At 38.8% G+C, this 18,192-nt stretch overlaps 1 pseudogene across 1 annotated transcript; it reads left to right on the top strand.

Annotated features, from left to right (window-relative positions):
• The first annotated feature begins 15,484 nt into the window (after positions 1-15,484).
• On the top strand, positions 15,485-16,069 carry LOC307104037 (large ribosomal subunit protein uL6-like; annotated as a pseudogene). Its single transcript has one exon. The product of its transcript is annotated as a large ribosomal subunit protein uL6-like (transcript).
• Positions 16,070-18,192: the final 2,123 nt, after the last annotated feature.

The following is an 18,192-nucleotide window of genomic DNA, read 5'->3' on the forward strand; positions in this document are numbered from 1 at the left end:
AGACACTAGGGGGGTGAGGGCATGAGCAGGGGCGGGGGGAGGGGGCTTGGGGGACAATGCGGGGATAAGGACACATATGTAATACCTTAATCAATAAAGAAAATAAATAATTTAAAAAATTGTAAGCCTATAGTCTTTGCCCTTTTTTGACAAGCTGGTATTTCAAGTTACTCATTTTTATTACCTATACATATATATTAGAACATTAACCCTTTGTTGAAAAAATGTTTTTCCCCAGTATGTCATTAATTTTAATTTAGTTTGTGATATTTTTTATTGCAAAACTGTTATTTGCAGGTAGTCCGATTTATTTTTTCATCTGTATTGTTTTTCACTCCCTTTGTATGTAGAAGTCTTTCTTCACTTGAGAAAAGTTAAATATTTACTTCTATTTTCTTGTTTTAAAAGTTGAAAGTTATTTACTTTTAAATAATTAATACATCAGATATGTATTTTTATATGTAGGTAGCTAGGTAGGTAGGTAGGTAGGCAGGCATTTAGAACTGAATGGTCTCAAATAAATGTATCCATGAAGACAAGTTATGTTATGAAAAGTCCTAACATCTCAGTGGCTAAACATATTTTTCTTGCTCATATGAAGTCCAAGTGAGTCCTAGAACCTCTTGGACAGATGTCCTCCACATAGTAAGCTCAGTTTCCAGAGTGCTTTAATCTTATGGCACCTCTATCGCAACCCAAAGCTTTGGGTTCACTGTGGAAGGGAAAGCAAGGAGGATGGTGTACCAGCTCCTAAGTGCTAGGGGGCCTGGAAGTTACGTTTCACTACCCAATAGATAGAGCCCTCCTGCAGACCCATCATCTAGCCCTGCCCACTGCATAGAGGAGTGAAAAATGAGAAAGACTGGAAATATTGAAAAGGATTTGTAAGATATGCCACAGTCTACCCTTTTGGTCTCCAGATATTCAGTTTAGTCTCCTTCCTGCACAGCTTTTACAATGATGCCCACCTCCTAAGAGTTAACGCAAATGTCTCCTTCAGTCATCACATTGAGCACAAAGTCCGGAATCTCTGGATGACATACAGTAAGCAGTCTTTATATCAAGTCCATTGGTAGCTCTGCAAACCTATCTACTAAAACGAAAAGTTATCTGGCACCCACACATCCGATGGTGGAGGAGGGAAACAGGAGTCTCTGTCCTGAGAAATTCTGAATTTCTCCTGTGAGGACATTGAGCCCCTTTCCTTGATTAGACCCTGTCTGCTCTCTGGGAGGATCTAACATGGTCCTAGTTCTCTGTGGCTCCTGGCTCCACCCTGAAGATTCTTTCCCTTTCTCGGATACTTCTTGGACTCATTCAAAATGGGTCCTAGGAGAATACCCCGCTTTCTAAGCCCACTTCCTTCTCAGGGACCAAGAGTGCCTTTAGAGCTTTAATGGTTTTAAACACCTTTAGTCCAGGCTCACAGTTCCTTTCGCAATACAATTCTTCTAAAACATGTGTGTTTCTAACCTATTTGATTCCAAGTAATTCCATGTGCCAGTAATTACGGCTACAATTCTTTACCCAGCATAGTTCGCAGATGCATTGCCTTTCTTCCCATTCTTACACTTACCTCTCCCAATTCCAGGAAGGTGTGAGTCTTTCTGGATTTGATGAGAGAGTTGAACTCTTAAGCTCCTTTACCTGAGCATTTTATCCAGTGGAAAAGGTTGCTGGGCCTCAGGCCCTCAGTTTGATTTTTCCCTTGAGGTATTTTATTCCACTAAAGGTTTGCAATTGGAAGAGTGAAGGCCAAATTCTTAATCTGATTTTGTTTGTGTTTCCATAAGTAGACTCAATTTTAAAGTCTTTTTACATTTTATCTCTTACTGTTAGGGTCAAGAAACAATTACCTTTTCTACTGATGCAAGACCCTAAATGTATGAACTCCCTATTTTCTTTCATTCTTGCTTAAAAGCAGGCAAATTCTTTTCTGAGCTGTTTTGCTTGTAATTCCTTACCAAGTATAACCCATAGCAACCAACACCCGTTACCTTCTGGTTTGCAAATTATCTCAGTGGAAGTACGCTTTCATCAGACACACTCTCTGCTTCTCACATTATCAGAAGTGATGACCTTGCCAAATGTGTTACAGCTGCAAACATGGTTCTTCATCTTTAGAGACACAGGTATCTGCAACAGAGGAAAGACCATGAAATCATTTGTTGGTTTCTAATTGATTTATCCTAGTCCATGGGTCAGAAGTAGACATGTGGACCTGCAGAACAGTATTTTGTGTTCCCACGGGAGGGGTAGTACTGCAAAAATTGGTAATTCTAGAAAAGTCTGTGCAATGAAACTCTGACATGTGGTGTTTTTTTAAAAATTTATCTTTATTGTTGAAAGTATTATAGAGGTTCCTCTTTTTCCCTCATTGACTTCCTCCACTCCAGCCCTGCACGCCCCCCCCCCCCAGGCTTTTACCACTGATGTCTGTGTCCAGGGGTTATGCAAATATGCATATAAATTTTTGGTTAAACTCTTCCTGCCCCTTGTGGACCAATTTTTCCAAATAATCTGTTGAATAATATCTCCCTTCTCCCATTGGTCCTTTAATAAATGAAACTAGAGGCCCTGTGCATGAATTTCATGCGGGGGGGGGGGCGGTCCCCTCAGTCCAGCCTGCACCCTCTCCAATCTTGGACCCCTCAGGGGATGTCCAACTGCCAGTTTAGTCCTGATCCACGGGATCTGTCCTAAACTGGCAGTCGGACATCCCTCTCACAATCCTGGACCGCTGGCTCATAGCTGCTCACCTGCGTGCCTGCCTGATTGCCCCTAACTGCCCCCCCCCCCCCACCAGCCTGATCACCCCCTAACTGCCTGTGCCTGCCAGCCTGGTCGTCCCTAACTGCCCTCCCCTGCCGGCCAGGTTGCCCCTCACTGCCCCCCTTTCTGGCCTGGTCTCCCCTAACTGCCACCCCTACCAGGCTGGTCATCCCTAACTGCCCTCCCCTGCCGGCCAGGTTGCTCCTCACTGCCCCCCCTTGTGGCCTGGTCACCCCTCACTGCCCCCCTCTGCTGGCTTGGTCATCTCACTGCCCCCCCTGCCGGCCTGGTCATCCCAGGCAGCCTGCTGTTCAGTCATTTGATCGTCCCTCACTGCCCCCCCTGCTGGCCTGGTCACCCCACACAGCCTGCTGTTTGGTTGACCGGTTGTTTCGGTCATCACAGTCACTGCCTTTTTATATATATAGATATTTCAGACATATTCTGAGTTACTATAAATAAATCAACAAACACTTGTGAATACCTGCTGTCTAGTACAAGAAATAAAACTTTTACTATATATTCACATATTTTGACATTTAAAATGTACTGTGTATTCATGCATTTTGGCACTTTAAACAATTTATTAGATATTTTAAAACAAACACTAGTACAGAGAGAATAATTAATGAACCTATGTACTTATCAACCAGTTTCAATAATTATCAACATTTGTCTATTTTGTTTGCCCTATTCTCTCCCATGATTTTTTTCAGGGGCTGGATTGTTTCAAATTTTTGCATATTATTATGCTATGTAAATAATATTATACTAAGGCATTCTCCTACAACACAATGTTTTTGTTGACTATTTGAAATGTTTATTCATGTATCTATGAGTAGTTGTAAGGAATTCATTTTATTACTATATAGAATTCCACTGTATGCATACACTATTACTTACTTATCCATTCCCCAGTGATTGACACTTAAATGCTTTCCAATTTCATGCGCTTACAAACATTTCTGCAATAAACATTTTTTAATATTTTCTTATGCTTGTGTATGAGAATTTCTCTATTACATATACCTGGAAGTGAAATAACTATATTATAGTATACACATATATTTAACGTTTCAAAATATTGACAGTTTGTTTTAAAAAATGGTTAAGCAATTTACATTCTTACCACTGTGTATTGGTGTATTGTATATATTGTATTTGTCCTATTGCTACACATCCTTGTGAATAATTTTGTCATTTAAAAAATTTTAGAGAATCTGATATACATGATCTTGTATCTCCTAGGATTTTTGTTTCAGTTTCCTGATTAATAGTAAAAATAGGAATCTTTTATGTGTTTACTGGCATCAGGGTATCACTTTGTAACATGTCCATTCATAATTTTCCCCATTTTTAATAATTAAATAATTATTTTTTTGCTGCATAGCTCTTTATATATTTGGGTTTCCACTCCTTTGTCAGTTTTACTAATCACAAATAACTTCCAAGTCTGTACATTTTCTTTTCACATTGTTTATGATTTGTTCTGATTCACAGATGTTTTTATTTTCCTGTCATTATGTTTATGTTTTGTGGTTTATGCTTTGCAATTTTGATTAAGATATTCTTCCTTCCTTAGGACATTATAAAGATTCTATGTAATACTTGTTCTCTAGAATTTTTCAAGTTTTCCTTTACACGTCTTTTATCTTCATAGAATCAAATATTTTTGTGTACAGTCTAAAGGAGGAATCCTTTTTGTCCCAAGCTAATTACCTATTCTTGAATTTCTTCTTAAATAGTCTGTATCTAAAGAAAACCAGAGTATGTGATCCCAAAATATGTTCTTTGCTATAAAGATGGTTGTTGTTTTTTTAGCTGAAGATAATTAAGAAGCAACAAATAAAGGCTCTAGCTACTTTCTCCCTTTTTTCCTAAATGAGGCTATAAATTTGCTTTTACCAGAGATGATTCCAGACTCTTCTCAGCCCAAAAATGGCACCAGAAGAATCTGCAAACACACTTTACTCTGTTAGTTTTCCTCATATCCATATATTTATCTTCGTACAGTTTGCTGCCCTTGGAAGCCTAAAATAATTTTTCTTTCTCCTATCATTTCTTTACAAATTTATTGTTCTTTGTTGAAAATGCTATACAAACCCAGCTCTAGCCATATTTGAGTTACTCATCCCTGACTTTCTCCAACATTAATAAACTTATGCTTTCTTTTCTTATTCTGTGTATCTGTCTTTTGTTACCAAGTTGCAGCAGAGGACCTAGAAAGAGAGAAGGAAAAACAATTGTTCTCTCCTACACTTTTCTCAGTGTTTTGCAATATCCTCTATGATATGTAAAATGTCCTTATATATGTGGAGCTGTGCCTGGCATTCTATTCTGGCTTCTTGTTTTTTTTCTGCACCAATACCTGATATACAACATTACTATAGCTTTATCATAAATGTTTATGTTGAGTTAAATCAATCCCTGAATTGATTTATACAACGTTCTTCCTTCACCTTGGTCACCTTGGTTCTTTGCAACATCCATTGGTTTCTAAAACTTTCATATCACATTCTAAGTTCTAAGGTATTATGTCATGATGTCTACTTATTTTCATTGCCAAATACTTCTTAATATTAAACTGTTTTATTTATTAAGGTTATGAAATATGTTCTAATATTTAATAGGGCAACCATTGCCCAACCCTCCCCTCTTATGAAAATAAACAACAATTATTTTTTAATAAAAAGGTATATATTCTTGTTTGTTTATTATTCCTCCAGTGGAAATTTAAGTTTTTAATTAAGTCAAAAGTGTTTTTCTGGGACTTTTATTTAGATGGCATTAAATATATACATTAAGTTAAAATAATAAATATATTTCTGATAGTCAATCTTTTCATCATTAATATGGCAAGTTTATATTTTTTAAAACTTTATTTTTATTTCCCTATAAGATATTATCATTTCTTTATATAATTCTCTTGTATTTTTTTTATTATATGCAAGGCCAAATGTTTTATGTTTTTTTTTTGTTGTTTTCATTTAGATATGATCTTTTATACTTCATTGCACTTTATATTTCCTTGTGTATAAGATATAGGAAAATAAGGCATGCTGTTTATTCATTTTTCAAGTCTTTACATTAAAATTTTAATAACTTTAAGTGATTTTCAATTCTCTTTCTGGGATTAACAAGTATATAATCATACAATCTATTAAGAACAATGATTTATCTTTCCTATCACTACTCAGCTAATATCTACCTCATGTTCCATTGTATTTTTCAGAATTTGAAGAGTAATATAAAATTATAGTTCTATTAACAAGGGTTATTACTTTATTAATTATTTCAATGAAATGCATGTAATAATTTAAATCAATTATAATATACATTTAATATTGTAATTTTTATTAAGCTCAGGTATCCTTCTATAACAAGTTTTACCAAAAATAATCAGGAAGAGATGTTGAATTTTATTAAAGGCTTTGTGGACTTTAATTGATATTAGCATGTGTTTTGATTTGCTTTGTTTGAATTTAATCATGAGCAGTGGTGTATCAAGGGCAGGCAGCGGAGGCAATCTGTTATGGTACTTGCAATTATTTAGAATTTAGACCAACAAAAGTGTTTTATTTAGGAGGAGAATTTTATCACTGACATTATTTACAGGGTTATAAAAAAAAGAAGAAAAACTTCCATTCAACTTTATTATTGTCTTTAAATTCTCTATGATAATGCAGCCTTTTGTATCTGTAGCCAGGGCTGATGGCTCTCACCATCCTGCCTTTGGTAAACCATTGCCTATCAGACTTTGCAGTGTGATGGATTTCCCACTATAAGCCATTCTTACATTCCTCGAACCAGCATTATTCAGAAAACTCTTTTGTATATATACTGTGTAAAATCTGATTTGTAGATATTTCATTTAAAATTATTGCTTTTATATTAATATTAGTAATTGGTATATAATTTTTGGGGGGTGGGCAGAAATCATACATTGGTATCAGGATTGTATTAACTACATAACATAAATTAAGTAATTACCCTTTATTATCATTTTATATTAATTAAATAAAAAGGGAACATCTATAATCCTTTCAACAATAAAGATTAAAAATAAAAATACCCCCACCCAATAAATTTATTTATTTATTTTCAAAAGTCCATAAACTTAGGAACAGTATATATATATATATATATATATATATATATATATATATATAGAGAGAGAGAGAGAGAGAGAGAGAGAGAGAGAGGAAATTATCAATTCCTTGAAACATTGAAAGAATTTCTCTATTATACTGTTTGATTATTTTCTTAATAACTTTGTAATTGTCTTTCATTTTTAAGTAGGATTTTCATATCCTAATAAAGAAAAATACACAGTTCATTTATATTTTTAAAATATCAAAAGCTTTTTTTATATTTCATTTTCTGCTATTATGCCTTATTTTATGTATGTATGTGAATTCTATTGCTCCTGAATTGTATTTTTCAGAATTTTGTCTGAATTTTTTTCAAGCTATGAGAACTTAATTTATTATTTTTTCTGATTTTCTGTATTCTGATTCACAGACAAATGTTATTATCTTTATTGATTCCTATTTTGATTTTTATTGATATTCCTTCTCTAATACTTTGCTTATTATATTTTTCTCCATTTCTTACTTAAATTTTAAAGCGTTAAAGATTAAATTGGACTGTTAATGGTATTAGTATATTTTCCTTTATATTCTACATAATCTAATATTGTTTTAGATATTTCTTTGATACAATAATTATTTAGGAAGTGTCAAATTTCATTTTCTTTTTTCATTTTGTTATTACCAATTATGTTAAAGTCATTGAATGTGATCTCAATTTTTGTCTTTTGGTGAAGGAATTTTTGTGGCCTAATTAATAGTTCCATGTTAGGTTATAAAGAAATTTTGTTTAAATACATGTTTTATTAAAAATTACATTCTTTATCTACAGATCTTATTAAAATAAAAACTAAATTTACAAATTAAAATTTTTACAAATGAAAATGATCATTTGGCACCCTGGCATTGTTCACATAAAGTTCCCCTTTTCCTGGAGACTTTCAATAGTAATTGAATTGATGCCATTATCACTTTATATTTGTACCCAATATTGAAGATTTGGCCAAATCTCAGCTCTACTATTGATATACTAGCTTGTGATTCTGGACAAGCCACTTAAATTCTTAACCCTTAATTTTCTGATCAGATAAACGAGGCCAACAATGGGGCCTAGTTGAAGAGGTCTCCTTGAGCATTAAATGAGTGAATGAATGTTAAGTAGAATGTGTGCCAATAATCAAAATTAAGCAATGTTGATTCTTCTATTTTTATTACTTCTACTAAAGACCTGGTGCACGAAATTCGAAATTCCTGCACAGGGGGTCGGGGGTCCCTCAGCCCAGCCTGCACCCTCTCGCAATCTGGGACCCTTCGAGGGATGTCTGATTGCCAGTTTAGGCCCAATCCCTGTGGACAGCCCTCTTGCAATCCGGGACTACTGGCTCCCAACCACTTGCCTGCCTGCCTACCTGCCTGATCGCCCCTAACCTCTCTGCCTGACTGCCTGATTGCCCCTATCTGCTCGCCTGCCTGCCTTATGCCCCTAATCGCTCATCTGCCTGCCTGATTGCCCCTAACCACCTCTGCCTCGGCCCCCGCTGCTGTGGCTTCGTCCAGAGGGATGTCTGGAATGACTTCCAGAAGGTCGTTCGGCTGTCTGGTCTAATTAGCATATTATGCTTTTATTATTATAGATGTAGTGCTTCTTTTAGTTATTTGTAAAACCTGATGATTCTTTGCTTACTTTGTTTTGAGGACATATTTTATCCAACTATCTTGGCTCTCAGTATAGTCACCTCTACTCTCTGTCTTGCACATAACAGTTGGAGGAGTTTTAAACATCCCAGCTTTTGGTAGGAATAATAACTGTTGTTCTTATAGCAGTTATAATCTAAAATTGTATTTCCCCAATTCCCTGAAACATGGATTATTTGACATTTCCTACACTGAAGTGTGGGAGGAGCAGGTAGAGAGTTTTACTATTTGGCTCTGAGCTTAGCAGGTCTTCTCTCTCTCTCTCTCTCTCTCTCTCTCTCTCTCTCTCTCTCTCTTCCTCTCTCTCTCTCTCTCTCTCTCTCTCTCTCTCTCTCTCTAACTATAGAAATTATTGGTTTTCAAAGAGTGGTGAAAAAAAGTACCTGAATAAATATCAAACAAATTAGAGATTTTGTTGTAGAAATAAAGCCATGCAAGTAATACAAGGAAACCTGGATGAATCTCTCTGTATGCCTGCTGTGAGGAAATGTTTCATAGTTTGAAACATAATACAGAGATAAGGAAAAATAGATTTCATTGGGTAAAATTTTAAAAATACAAGACAAAGTAAAATAAAAAGCAATGATATACAGTACTTGGGAAAATATTTGCAACTTATATCACATACAATGTGTTAATGTTGCTGGTACATAAAGAGTTTCTAAAAATCCTATATAATAAAAGGGTAATATGCAAATTGTCCCCTCGACCAGTTCAACTGGAGTTCGATCAGGGGGCAGGGCCGGCCTGCCAACCACTTGGGGCCCCTCCCCCCCACCAGCCCCACCCCCAATGGGCCCCACACACACCCCGATTGGGGGCAGGGCTGGACGGCCAACCTCCCACATCCCCTCCCCCTGGCCGGCCTGGCCCAATCCCCACCCATGCACAAATTCATGCACTGGGCCTCTAGTATATAAGAAAGCACCAACTCTATGAAATAAACAATTTACAATCAAAGAAATATCACTGTCTTTTAACCATATGAAATTAAGGTCAAAGTTCCTCATAAAAAGAAAAGTACAGATTAAAATAATACCAAGTTACCATTTAAAAATATTATATTGGCAGATATCCAAAACTTTGACACATATTCTCTTGGAAAGGCTGTGGGAAAACTGCCATGCTCATATATTGCTGCTATAAATGCAGAAAGATACATGACACAGAGAGGGAAATTTGGCAATAACTAACAAAATTCATATGCATTTATCCTTTGACTCAGAAATGTCACATCTATCTCAAAAATACACTGGAACTTTTCAAAAAGAGGCATATAAAAAGTACATATGCATCATCTATACATATAGTCATTATGAGACTATTTGTGAAAGGAAAAAAATTGAAACTAAATGCCCATCAATAAAGGAATGATTAAATAAACACTCATATAGTAGAGAATCATTTGGATGTTAAAAGGATAAAGAATATTTATATGTATTCCTCTGAAGTAAACTCTAGAATACATTGTTAGGTTAAAACAATAAAAGTAGAGGAAAGTATAGAAAGTATGCCAGCACAAAAGCACTTATCTGACAACAAAAGATACACAGGTATACAGATAATTCCATACATATACATATGTGTGTGTTTGTTCTTATACTTATATTTTAACTAGGAGCCCAGTGCACAAAATTTGTGCACGGAGGGGTGTCCCTCAGCCCGGCCTGCACCCTCTCCAATCTGGGACCCCTCAGGGGCAGTTGGACATCCTTCTCGCAATCCGGGACCGCTGGCTCCTAACCCCTTGCCTACCTGCCTGCCTGATCGCCCCTAACTGCCTCTGCCTGCCAGCCTGATGTCCCTAATGGCTCCCCTGCTGACCTGATCACCCCCTAACTGCTCCCCTGCCAGCCTGATTACCTCCTAACTGAGCCTCGGGCCGCTGGGCAGACCCCATTGGCGGCTTGCCTGAGCCTCAGGCCAGCCCTGGGCGATTGGGCAGCCACCATGCGTGGCTTGCCTGAGCTTTCAGCTGCCATCCCCGGCTTCCCTGAGCCTCGGGTCGGCCCTGGGCAGTGGCAGCCGCCATCCCCAGCTTGCCTGAGCCTCAGGCAGCCGCTGCGGCTTTGTCTGGAAAAATGTCCAGAAGGTCGTCCGGAAGGTCTCTCAGTCTAATTAGCATATTACCCTTTTATTAGTATAGATAAAACCAAAGACTGAAAGAATAAACCATAACATTTCAAAAAAGTTGATATCTACAGTGTGAAGTGATAGAACAGGGTAAAGGAATAAAAGTGAGGTTTCTGAGCATGTGCTTTGTTTACTAGTATGTTCTCTACTAGAACAACCATATCTGTGGAATCTGAATCTATTTAATTCTTTTTATTTGAATCTATTTATAGCTGTTGTTTTAATGCCTTGACAGCAGAGACTTTATACCCATTTGAATTACAAAATTCAGTTTGATTGATTCTCTTTCCTTGGTAACATGAATAGTATGGCCATTTAGGGGTATACTTGTGTAAGGATCATCTGTGATGATTTCAGGATGAACACTTGAAGTTCAGTCCTAGAATTTTATTATGGCCTAATATCTTTGGGAAATGGTGTATCAGCATTGAGAAAAGAAACAGAAGATTTAAGGATTTTCCAGAAGTCCTAAAGAATTTTCATAGGACTGAGGAAGCTTTGTGTAAGTAGGGGAATATTGGTGTGGGGCTAATTGAGTAAGACTCCAGGCCAGTTACCCAAGCTTCAGCCAGAATAATTCCACTTCATTATATATATGTAACGTTTTCTTTATAGAACAGGATCTGCATCCCATTAAACAGTTTGAAAACGACTGAGAGAATAAAATGTTTTAATTAGAATGATCTCTCATACATTAAACCTACCTAAGATTATATCTATTTTTATTATTCCACAAATGTGGATTACAAATGAACACAAGCATGATCATTCAAATAAAACAGGAAAAATTGAAGAATAACAACATGCAGAATAAAAGAAAATATGCTTGAACCAGATGTCAACATAGTTGTTGTTACACATAAAATTGGATACAATCCCCTTGGAGGTCAAAATAAACCACATTAGTTACATATCTCTTATTCTCAGAAAGAATGGAGAAAAAGTGCTTCCTGCGACTATATTCAGAAAATTTTATCCTACCTAATAAAATAGTAATATGTAAATTAACATCACTCCGCTACGCCCACAATTGGGTCAGTGGGAGGCGCAGGGGGCGGGACTCGGGGTGGCCGGGGTAGCCGATTGGGCCAGCAGGATGCTGAGCTCGCGTAGCCAGCACCAGCTGCGGCGCGAGCTCAGCGTCTGCGCCATGGCTGTGCTGCGGAACAGAAGGGGCCTCTGGGGCAGCAAGCTCACGTCCCACTGCGGACCATCAAAAGCGGGGGAGCTGGATGCCTGTCTGCTCCGGCACCAGGCCTTTCAGAAGCCTCCGCCGCGCCGGAGGCTTCTGAAAGGCCTGGTGCACCAGCGGACAGGCACCCAGCTCCCCTGCGATCAAAAGCGAAAATGTGTAGGGGACCCTACACGTGCATGATTCAATCATGCACTGGGCCTCTAGTTGTAAAATAAACAGTTACTTTATCAATTAGAATCCCTTCAGCTGCAAGTAATGCAAAACTCAATTCAAACCAGGTTACACAGTAAGGCTAACCTTGAAAAAGAGGAAGACCATTCTAGAATCCCCTAGAAAACCTTTCTTCATGTCGCTTTGGCCCAAATGGAGCTACTTTTTTTTCTTATATAAATACTAGGAGTCCGTTGCACGAAGTTTCGTGCAATAGACTTTTTTTCACCTGGCTGCCGGCACCAGTTATCCGCCAGCAGCAGTTTTCCTCTGGCCACCCGCAGATCAGAGCGCCTCCCGCCAGCACGACCGGCCACCCCGAGAGGAACTCCGATCGGTGGGTGGCCAGAGGAAAACTGCTGCTGGTGGAAAACTGGTGCCAGCAGCCACGCAATCGGCCACCCCGAGTTCCACCACCAGCATCTTCCACAGCGCCGGCCTAAGCAGCACCGGCCATTTAAGCCGGCGGGAGGAGTGGGGGTCGGGGACTCGCGAGTCCCTGCCGCCTGCTCCTACCGCCAGCCAATCGGCCACCCTGAGTCTTGCCCCCCGCGCCTCCAGCCGGCCCAATCGTGGGCGTAGCGGAGTGATAGTAATTTGCATATTACCATTTTATTAGGTATGATGATCCTGGAAAAGGAAGAGGAATTAGCTGCCCTAATATTTGTATACTCCATGGAGTAGGGCTGAATACTGTAACAAAATTGACTTCTGTTAGAAAAGAGGAAGGAGGGATGCATAGTGTAGGCAACCCACTATGACTATTTTAATGATTTAGTGGAAAATTATCAGCTTTCTCACAATCACCATGTAGGATTTTATGTGACTACTTCTTGTTTAACTGTATTTGAAACCAGGGGCTAATGAGATTCAAATATGTAGCCTGCTTTTTCAACTTTATGCAAGTGAGATTGAACTGAGAGTTTCTAAATGAATGAATTGAAAGCACTTCCTTTTGAATGGAGTTTTCTAACCCAAATTAAATTTCAGACACATCCACTGTTGGCATTACATAATATGAAAAGCAGTTAGGAAGCAAAAGATGAGACAAGTAGAGGGATCTGCCAACACAGAAAACAGGGATGAGAGCAAGCTCCCATGCAGAGTTGTAAACTAGCCTGCCTAAATAGCACTTTCTAATTGTTATTAATCCTCACTTAAGTATATTTTTCCATTGATTTTTAGAGAGAGTAGAAGACAGAGATAGAGAAACATTGATGTGAGAGAGACACATCAATTGGTTGCCTCCCACATGTGCCCTGACTAGGGCCAGGGACCAAGCCTGCAATTGAGATATGTGCCCTTGACTGGAATCATGCCAGTGACCCTTCAGTCCGAGGGCCGACGCTCTATCAACTGAGCCAAACCAGCTAGGGCTCTACTTGTATTAATAAACATTCTAGGCACTAGAATAATTTATTTTAACAAATTATTTTAGGTTATTTCAATGACAAGGAACTAGTGTGCTGGTATTCTGAAAAGGTAGATCCATCCATAAGCATAAGCATGAAAATTAGCCAAAAAAATGGGACATTTGTCAATTAATTATGAAGTTTTCTCACCAAGGGAAGACCCCTTTACTTCTTCAAATAAGTAGGTTGTAGGAGTTCCTACAGAGCAAACCAGTTTTTATCTAAGACTTCTTCTTTGAATAAGCTCTAGGCAAAGTGAGACCATAAACTTCTTCCACACTAGGGAATAGGGCAGTGTGTCTTTTCCTGAATATAATCCCATAGTCAAGGGTAATCTCAGTAACATCCTTGTGGAGAATTGAAACTAAGCATTATAACCACCAAAGTGAAGGCCAGGATGGCCCACTACATCTAAAATCTAGGTAACCAAATGAATTTTCTAAATATGTGGTGTTATTTAAGAGTGATCCATTCAACATTAGAGAATGTTTGCCATAGTCTATGATTTTAATTTTCTATAGTTACAGTTATATTGACACTTCTTTTCTGACAGCAGTTATACACCAGAATCATTTGTTTCTTAAAGTGACACTATTTCATTCTGCAAAAGCTGTCATCACGGCCAATACATGAAGTTTATCAAAAAAAGCAATCAGATCATTAAGGTATGCTTTTTAAAAGAGGAGGGAGCAACTGAATCAACACTTGAAATTATTTTAGAGTAACTGGGAATCTGTGTTAACTTCCTGCATCATGGCCCATAGCCATTTTCCTGTCCACAGATGAATCAATGACAAGTGAAAAATTAATGAAAGTTATCAGGAAATCTACATTGTTGAATTGCTCAGGATTATATTCAACTGCATATTTCAGAAATATGACAAAGAATGACTCAGACAAGTAAGGTTTTGTAAAAATTTTATATCACAAGAAATAAAGTTGAAAGCCACGTAGGACTGAACACAAAGACCCAGGCTATTACTATCTCTTGACACAGATGATAGAAAGGCTGTTCTTTCTAGGCATCACATCTATGTTGAATGAAAAAAGAGGGATGCAGGTTAATTTACACCAACTTGTGTTTGTGTGTGTTTGTGTGTGTGTGTAGAAAGCCCCATCTATACATATAAATAAAAGCATAATATGCAAATCAACCAGACAGCAGAACGACTGGTCGCTATGATGTGCAGTGACTACCAGGGGGAAGACGTTCAACCAGGGGAGCTGCCTCAGCTCGCAGGCCCCAATCGCCTGATCAGGGCCTGCCGGCCAACCTCTCGGTCCCTGCCCCTGGCCAGCAGGCTCCTATCGCCCAATGGGGGATGGGGAACAGGGAACCAGGGGTGGGTGGCGGCGGATGTGGGCGGCACCAGGCCAAGGCAGGTGTGAGCGAGCAGGGCCCCAATCACCCCACCGGTCGCCCCCCACACAGAGGGCGACTGGTGGGGGCAGGGACAGGGCCAGCAAGTGGGTGGGAATGGCCAACTTCTTGGTCCTTCTACCCTGGCCAGCAGGTTCCCATCGCCCAATAGGGAACAAGGAACCAGGAGTGGGGCCAGCTTCCAGCAGCCAGGAAAGATCACCCCCTGATCGCAAGCCAGGCCTAGGGACTCTACCCATGCATGAATTTCGTGCACTGGGCCTCTAGTTTTTCCATAGAGACCTCTACTTATATCACATTAGCTAGATCTGGAAAACATGGCCACCCTTAGCTTCAAGGCAGGCTAAGGGAGGAGTATTTTAAATATAACATATTGTTCCCTCTAAAACTTAGGGTAATGAGTAAGGGGAAAACAGAGGGTGGGCAATTAAAAGTATCTGCCTCAATTATTTGTATAAAATATCTCTGTAATATTAAAAATGACATAACTATAAATTCTAAAAATGTTGGACTGAAAACCTACTTGTTTTTTCTATATGTTGGACTAAAAAGATATTTATTTATCCACTCAAGAATCATTACTATAGCCACATCTACTTCGAGGATGAAGACCATTCTCAGCCAGCGGACTGTGGACATCCCGGGTGTCGACCTCACTCTGAAGGGACACAGAGTTGTTGTGAAGGGGCCCAGAGACACCCTGCAGAGGGATTTCAATGACATCAATGCAGAACTCAGTCTCCTTGGATAGAAAAAGAAGAGGCTCTGGCTTGACAAATGGTGGGGAAAGATAAAGGAAATGGCTACTGTTGGCACTATCTGAAGTCATGGACAGAACACGATCAAGGGTGTTACACTGGGCTTCCATTACAAGATGAGTTCTATGTATGCTCACTTCCCCATAAAGGTCCTTATTCAGGAGAATGGTTCTCTTGTTGAAATCAGAAATTTCTTGGGTGAAAAACACATCTACAGGGTTCAGATGAAGCCAGGCGTTGCATGTTCAGTATCTCAAGCCCAGAAAGATGAGGAGATTCTTGAAGGAAACCACATTGAACTTGTATCAAATTCAACAGCTTTGATTCAGCAAGCCACACCAATTAAAAACAAGGATATCAGAAAAAATTTTGATAGCATCTATGTTTCTGAAAAAGGAACAGTTCAGCAGGCTGATAAGATCTAAGTTGTCCAGCTATAGAAACAAGATGCCGAATAATTCCTCAGACTATTTCCAATATTTTAAAGATGCAATAAAAGCCATGTATTAAAAAAAAAAAAAGAAAAGAACCACTATACACATATTCTGACTAGGTACTATAAGATGTTAAAGAAACAAATGAGACACAAACCTGCCCTCAGGGAGTTTACAATCTGGTAGGCGAGAGAGACAAGTTTAAAAAAAAAGTTGTGAAAAGGGTGAAGGAAGTCAGAATATGTTGCTCCAAATATGCCTTTGACATAAAAATTATTTTGAGCTGAAGGCGATTAAAAAGCAGCAAACACAGAAAAAGCTTCCCTTTTTCTGCCCAAAGGCAGAATATAAACTCACCGCTTACCGAAGACAGAAAGGCTTTTATTAGCCTAGAGATGGCACCAGAGGAATTGGCAAAATTTCTTACTCCACTAGTTTCCTCCCATATGTTTACCTCCCCATAGTGTGCCACCCTTGGACATCTGGGACAGCTTTCCTTTGTCCTGTCATTTCTCTGCCAAAGGTGCTGTTCTTTGTTGAAGATGTTGTATAAGCTGAATTCTAAGCTGCCATTTTGAGCTACTTTGTTTAGGTTTCTCCTGCGTGATGTGTGCTGAATGTTAATAACTGTTTTGTGGTTGTTTTTTCTTCTTGTTCATCTGTCTTATTGTTAAAGAGTCCCAGCTGAAAACCTAAAGTGGGTAGAGGTAGTTTTCTACAGTGGCTAGCAGCATCAACAGAAAAAGTGATGAATTTTACCTGGGGAGGTTGGAAAAGGGAGCTTCAGGAATGACTTCATACCAGAGTTAGTCATTGAACAATGTCTGAAAAGGATGTAGACATCAGCTAGGCCAGATAGATTGTCTGGAATGACATGGAGGAACTAGGACATTTCCACAAGTTTAAGCAAAATCACATAGGAATCAAAGGGCTTAGTATCTTCATGGCCAACAGGACTCAACCAAACACTCTTTTGTGGCGCAAAGCTATGAGGGATATAGAAATTAAACTCAAGTGGAAAGGGAAATCATCAATTATCCAAGAAAACTTTCAAAACAAAATGGTATTAATTGCCTAAAGAGAAAGCCCCAATAAAGGTTAGATTATGTTCTCCTGAGAGTTTAAATAAAAATGGCAATTTTGTTTTCCTCTATCTTAGCAACACAATAGAGCCACATTAGCATGTAATAGAAGGTTTCCAGCCCTGGTAGCCTGGGGGTTAAAGTAGAATCTGTAATTCCATATTTCATCTCTCCCAACTATATTGCAAGATCCATCACTTCCTCTGGTTCCAAGGGCAGGAATGTCTCCATGGAGTCTCTCAGCATCTTTATTACTCAATATTTTCATTTTCTTGTTCCCACATTTTTATAGTGGCTAGACCCTGAGAGACAGTTCCTAGTGAAATCGAAACTTCCAAGCAGTGTGGTTACCACTGCTGATAAGTGAAACCTTGGAACATCTGGCTAAGTGTTTCTCTTGTTCTCTCTGCACAACCAGATATTTCTCATTTGCCATTGGAACTTCCAAGCACCATTGTCAAAATAGCCTGCCTTCATCATCTCTGTTACTAGAAAATGTAATCTATTGATCAATCTAATTTGCCTTTTTAAAAATTAGTCAGAGCTTTGGTAGGAAACAGAACTCATCCTTGAAGTTTCATATAAAGAGACTAATTAATAGACTGACTACGACTTACCGAAGGGGTGAGTGGGATTAAAAGAACATAAGGGATGCTAAGGCTTCCAGAGACTAGCAACAGTGGGAAGCCATTGTCTTAACTGGGGCAGAAAGGATAGTCAAGTAAAAGCATTTCTTGAGATCTGTGAGAAAGGCCACTTAGCAGAGCCCTGAGGGCAGTAGCTCTAAGTGTAGAAGGACACAGCTATTGCCAGAGACCTGGCACCAAGGAAGGGAGAGGACACAGATGTTTTGATTTTCTTCTCTCCTTTTCCCATTGAAACATGGAGTTTGGGGTGCAGACCTCTTCTCGTGGGTTCTTGTCTGACAAAGTTGAAGAATAAATTCGTGGATTAACAGATTTCTTTAATAAAAATGTAGAAGGTTTTTGGAAACAGATACAAACTCCATCGAGGTAGGGGGGTCCCCAAAGG

This window comes from Cnephaeus nilssonii (genome assembly GCF_951640355.1).
Source record: "Cnephaeus nilssonii genome assembly, chromosome: 8".
In the NCBI taxonomy this organism is placed as follows: Eukaryota; Metazoa; Chordata; class Mammalia; order Chiroptera; family Vespertilionidae; genus Cnephaeus; species Cnephaeus nilssonii.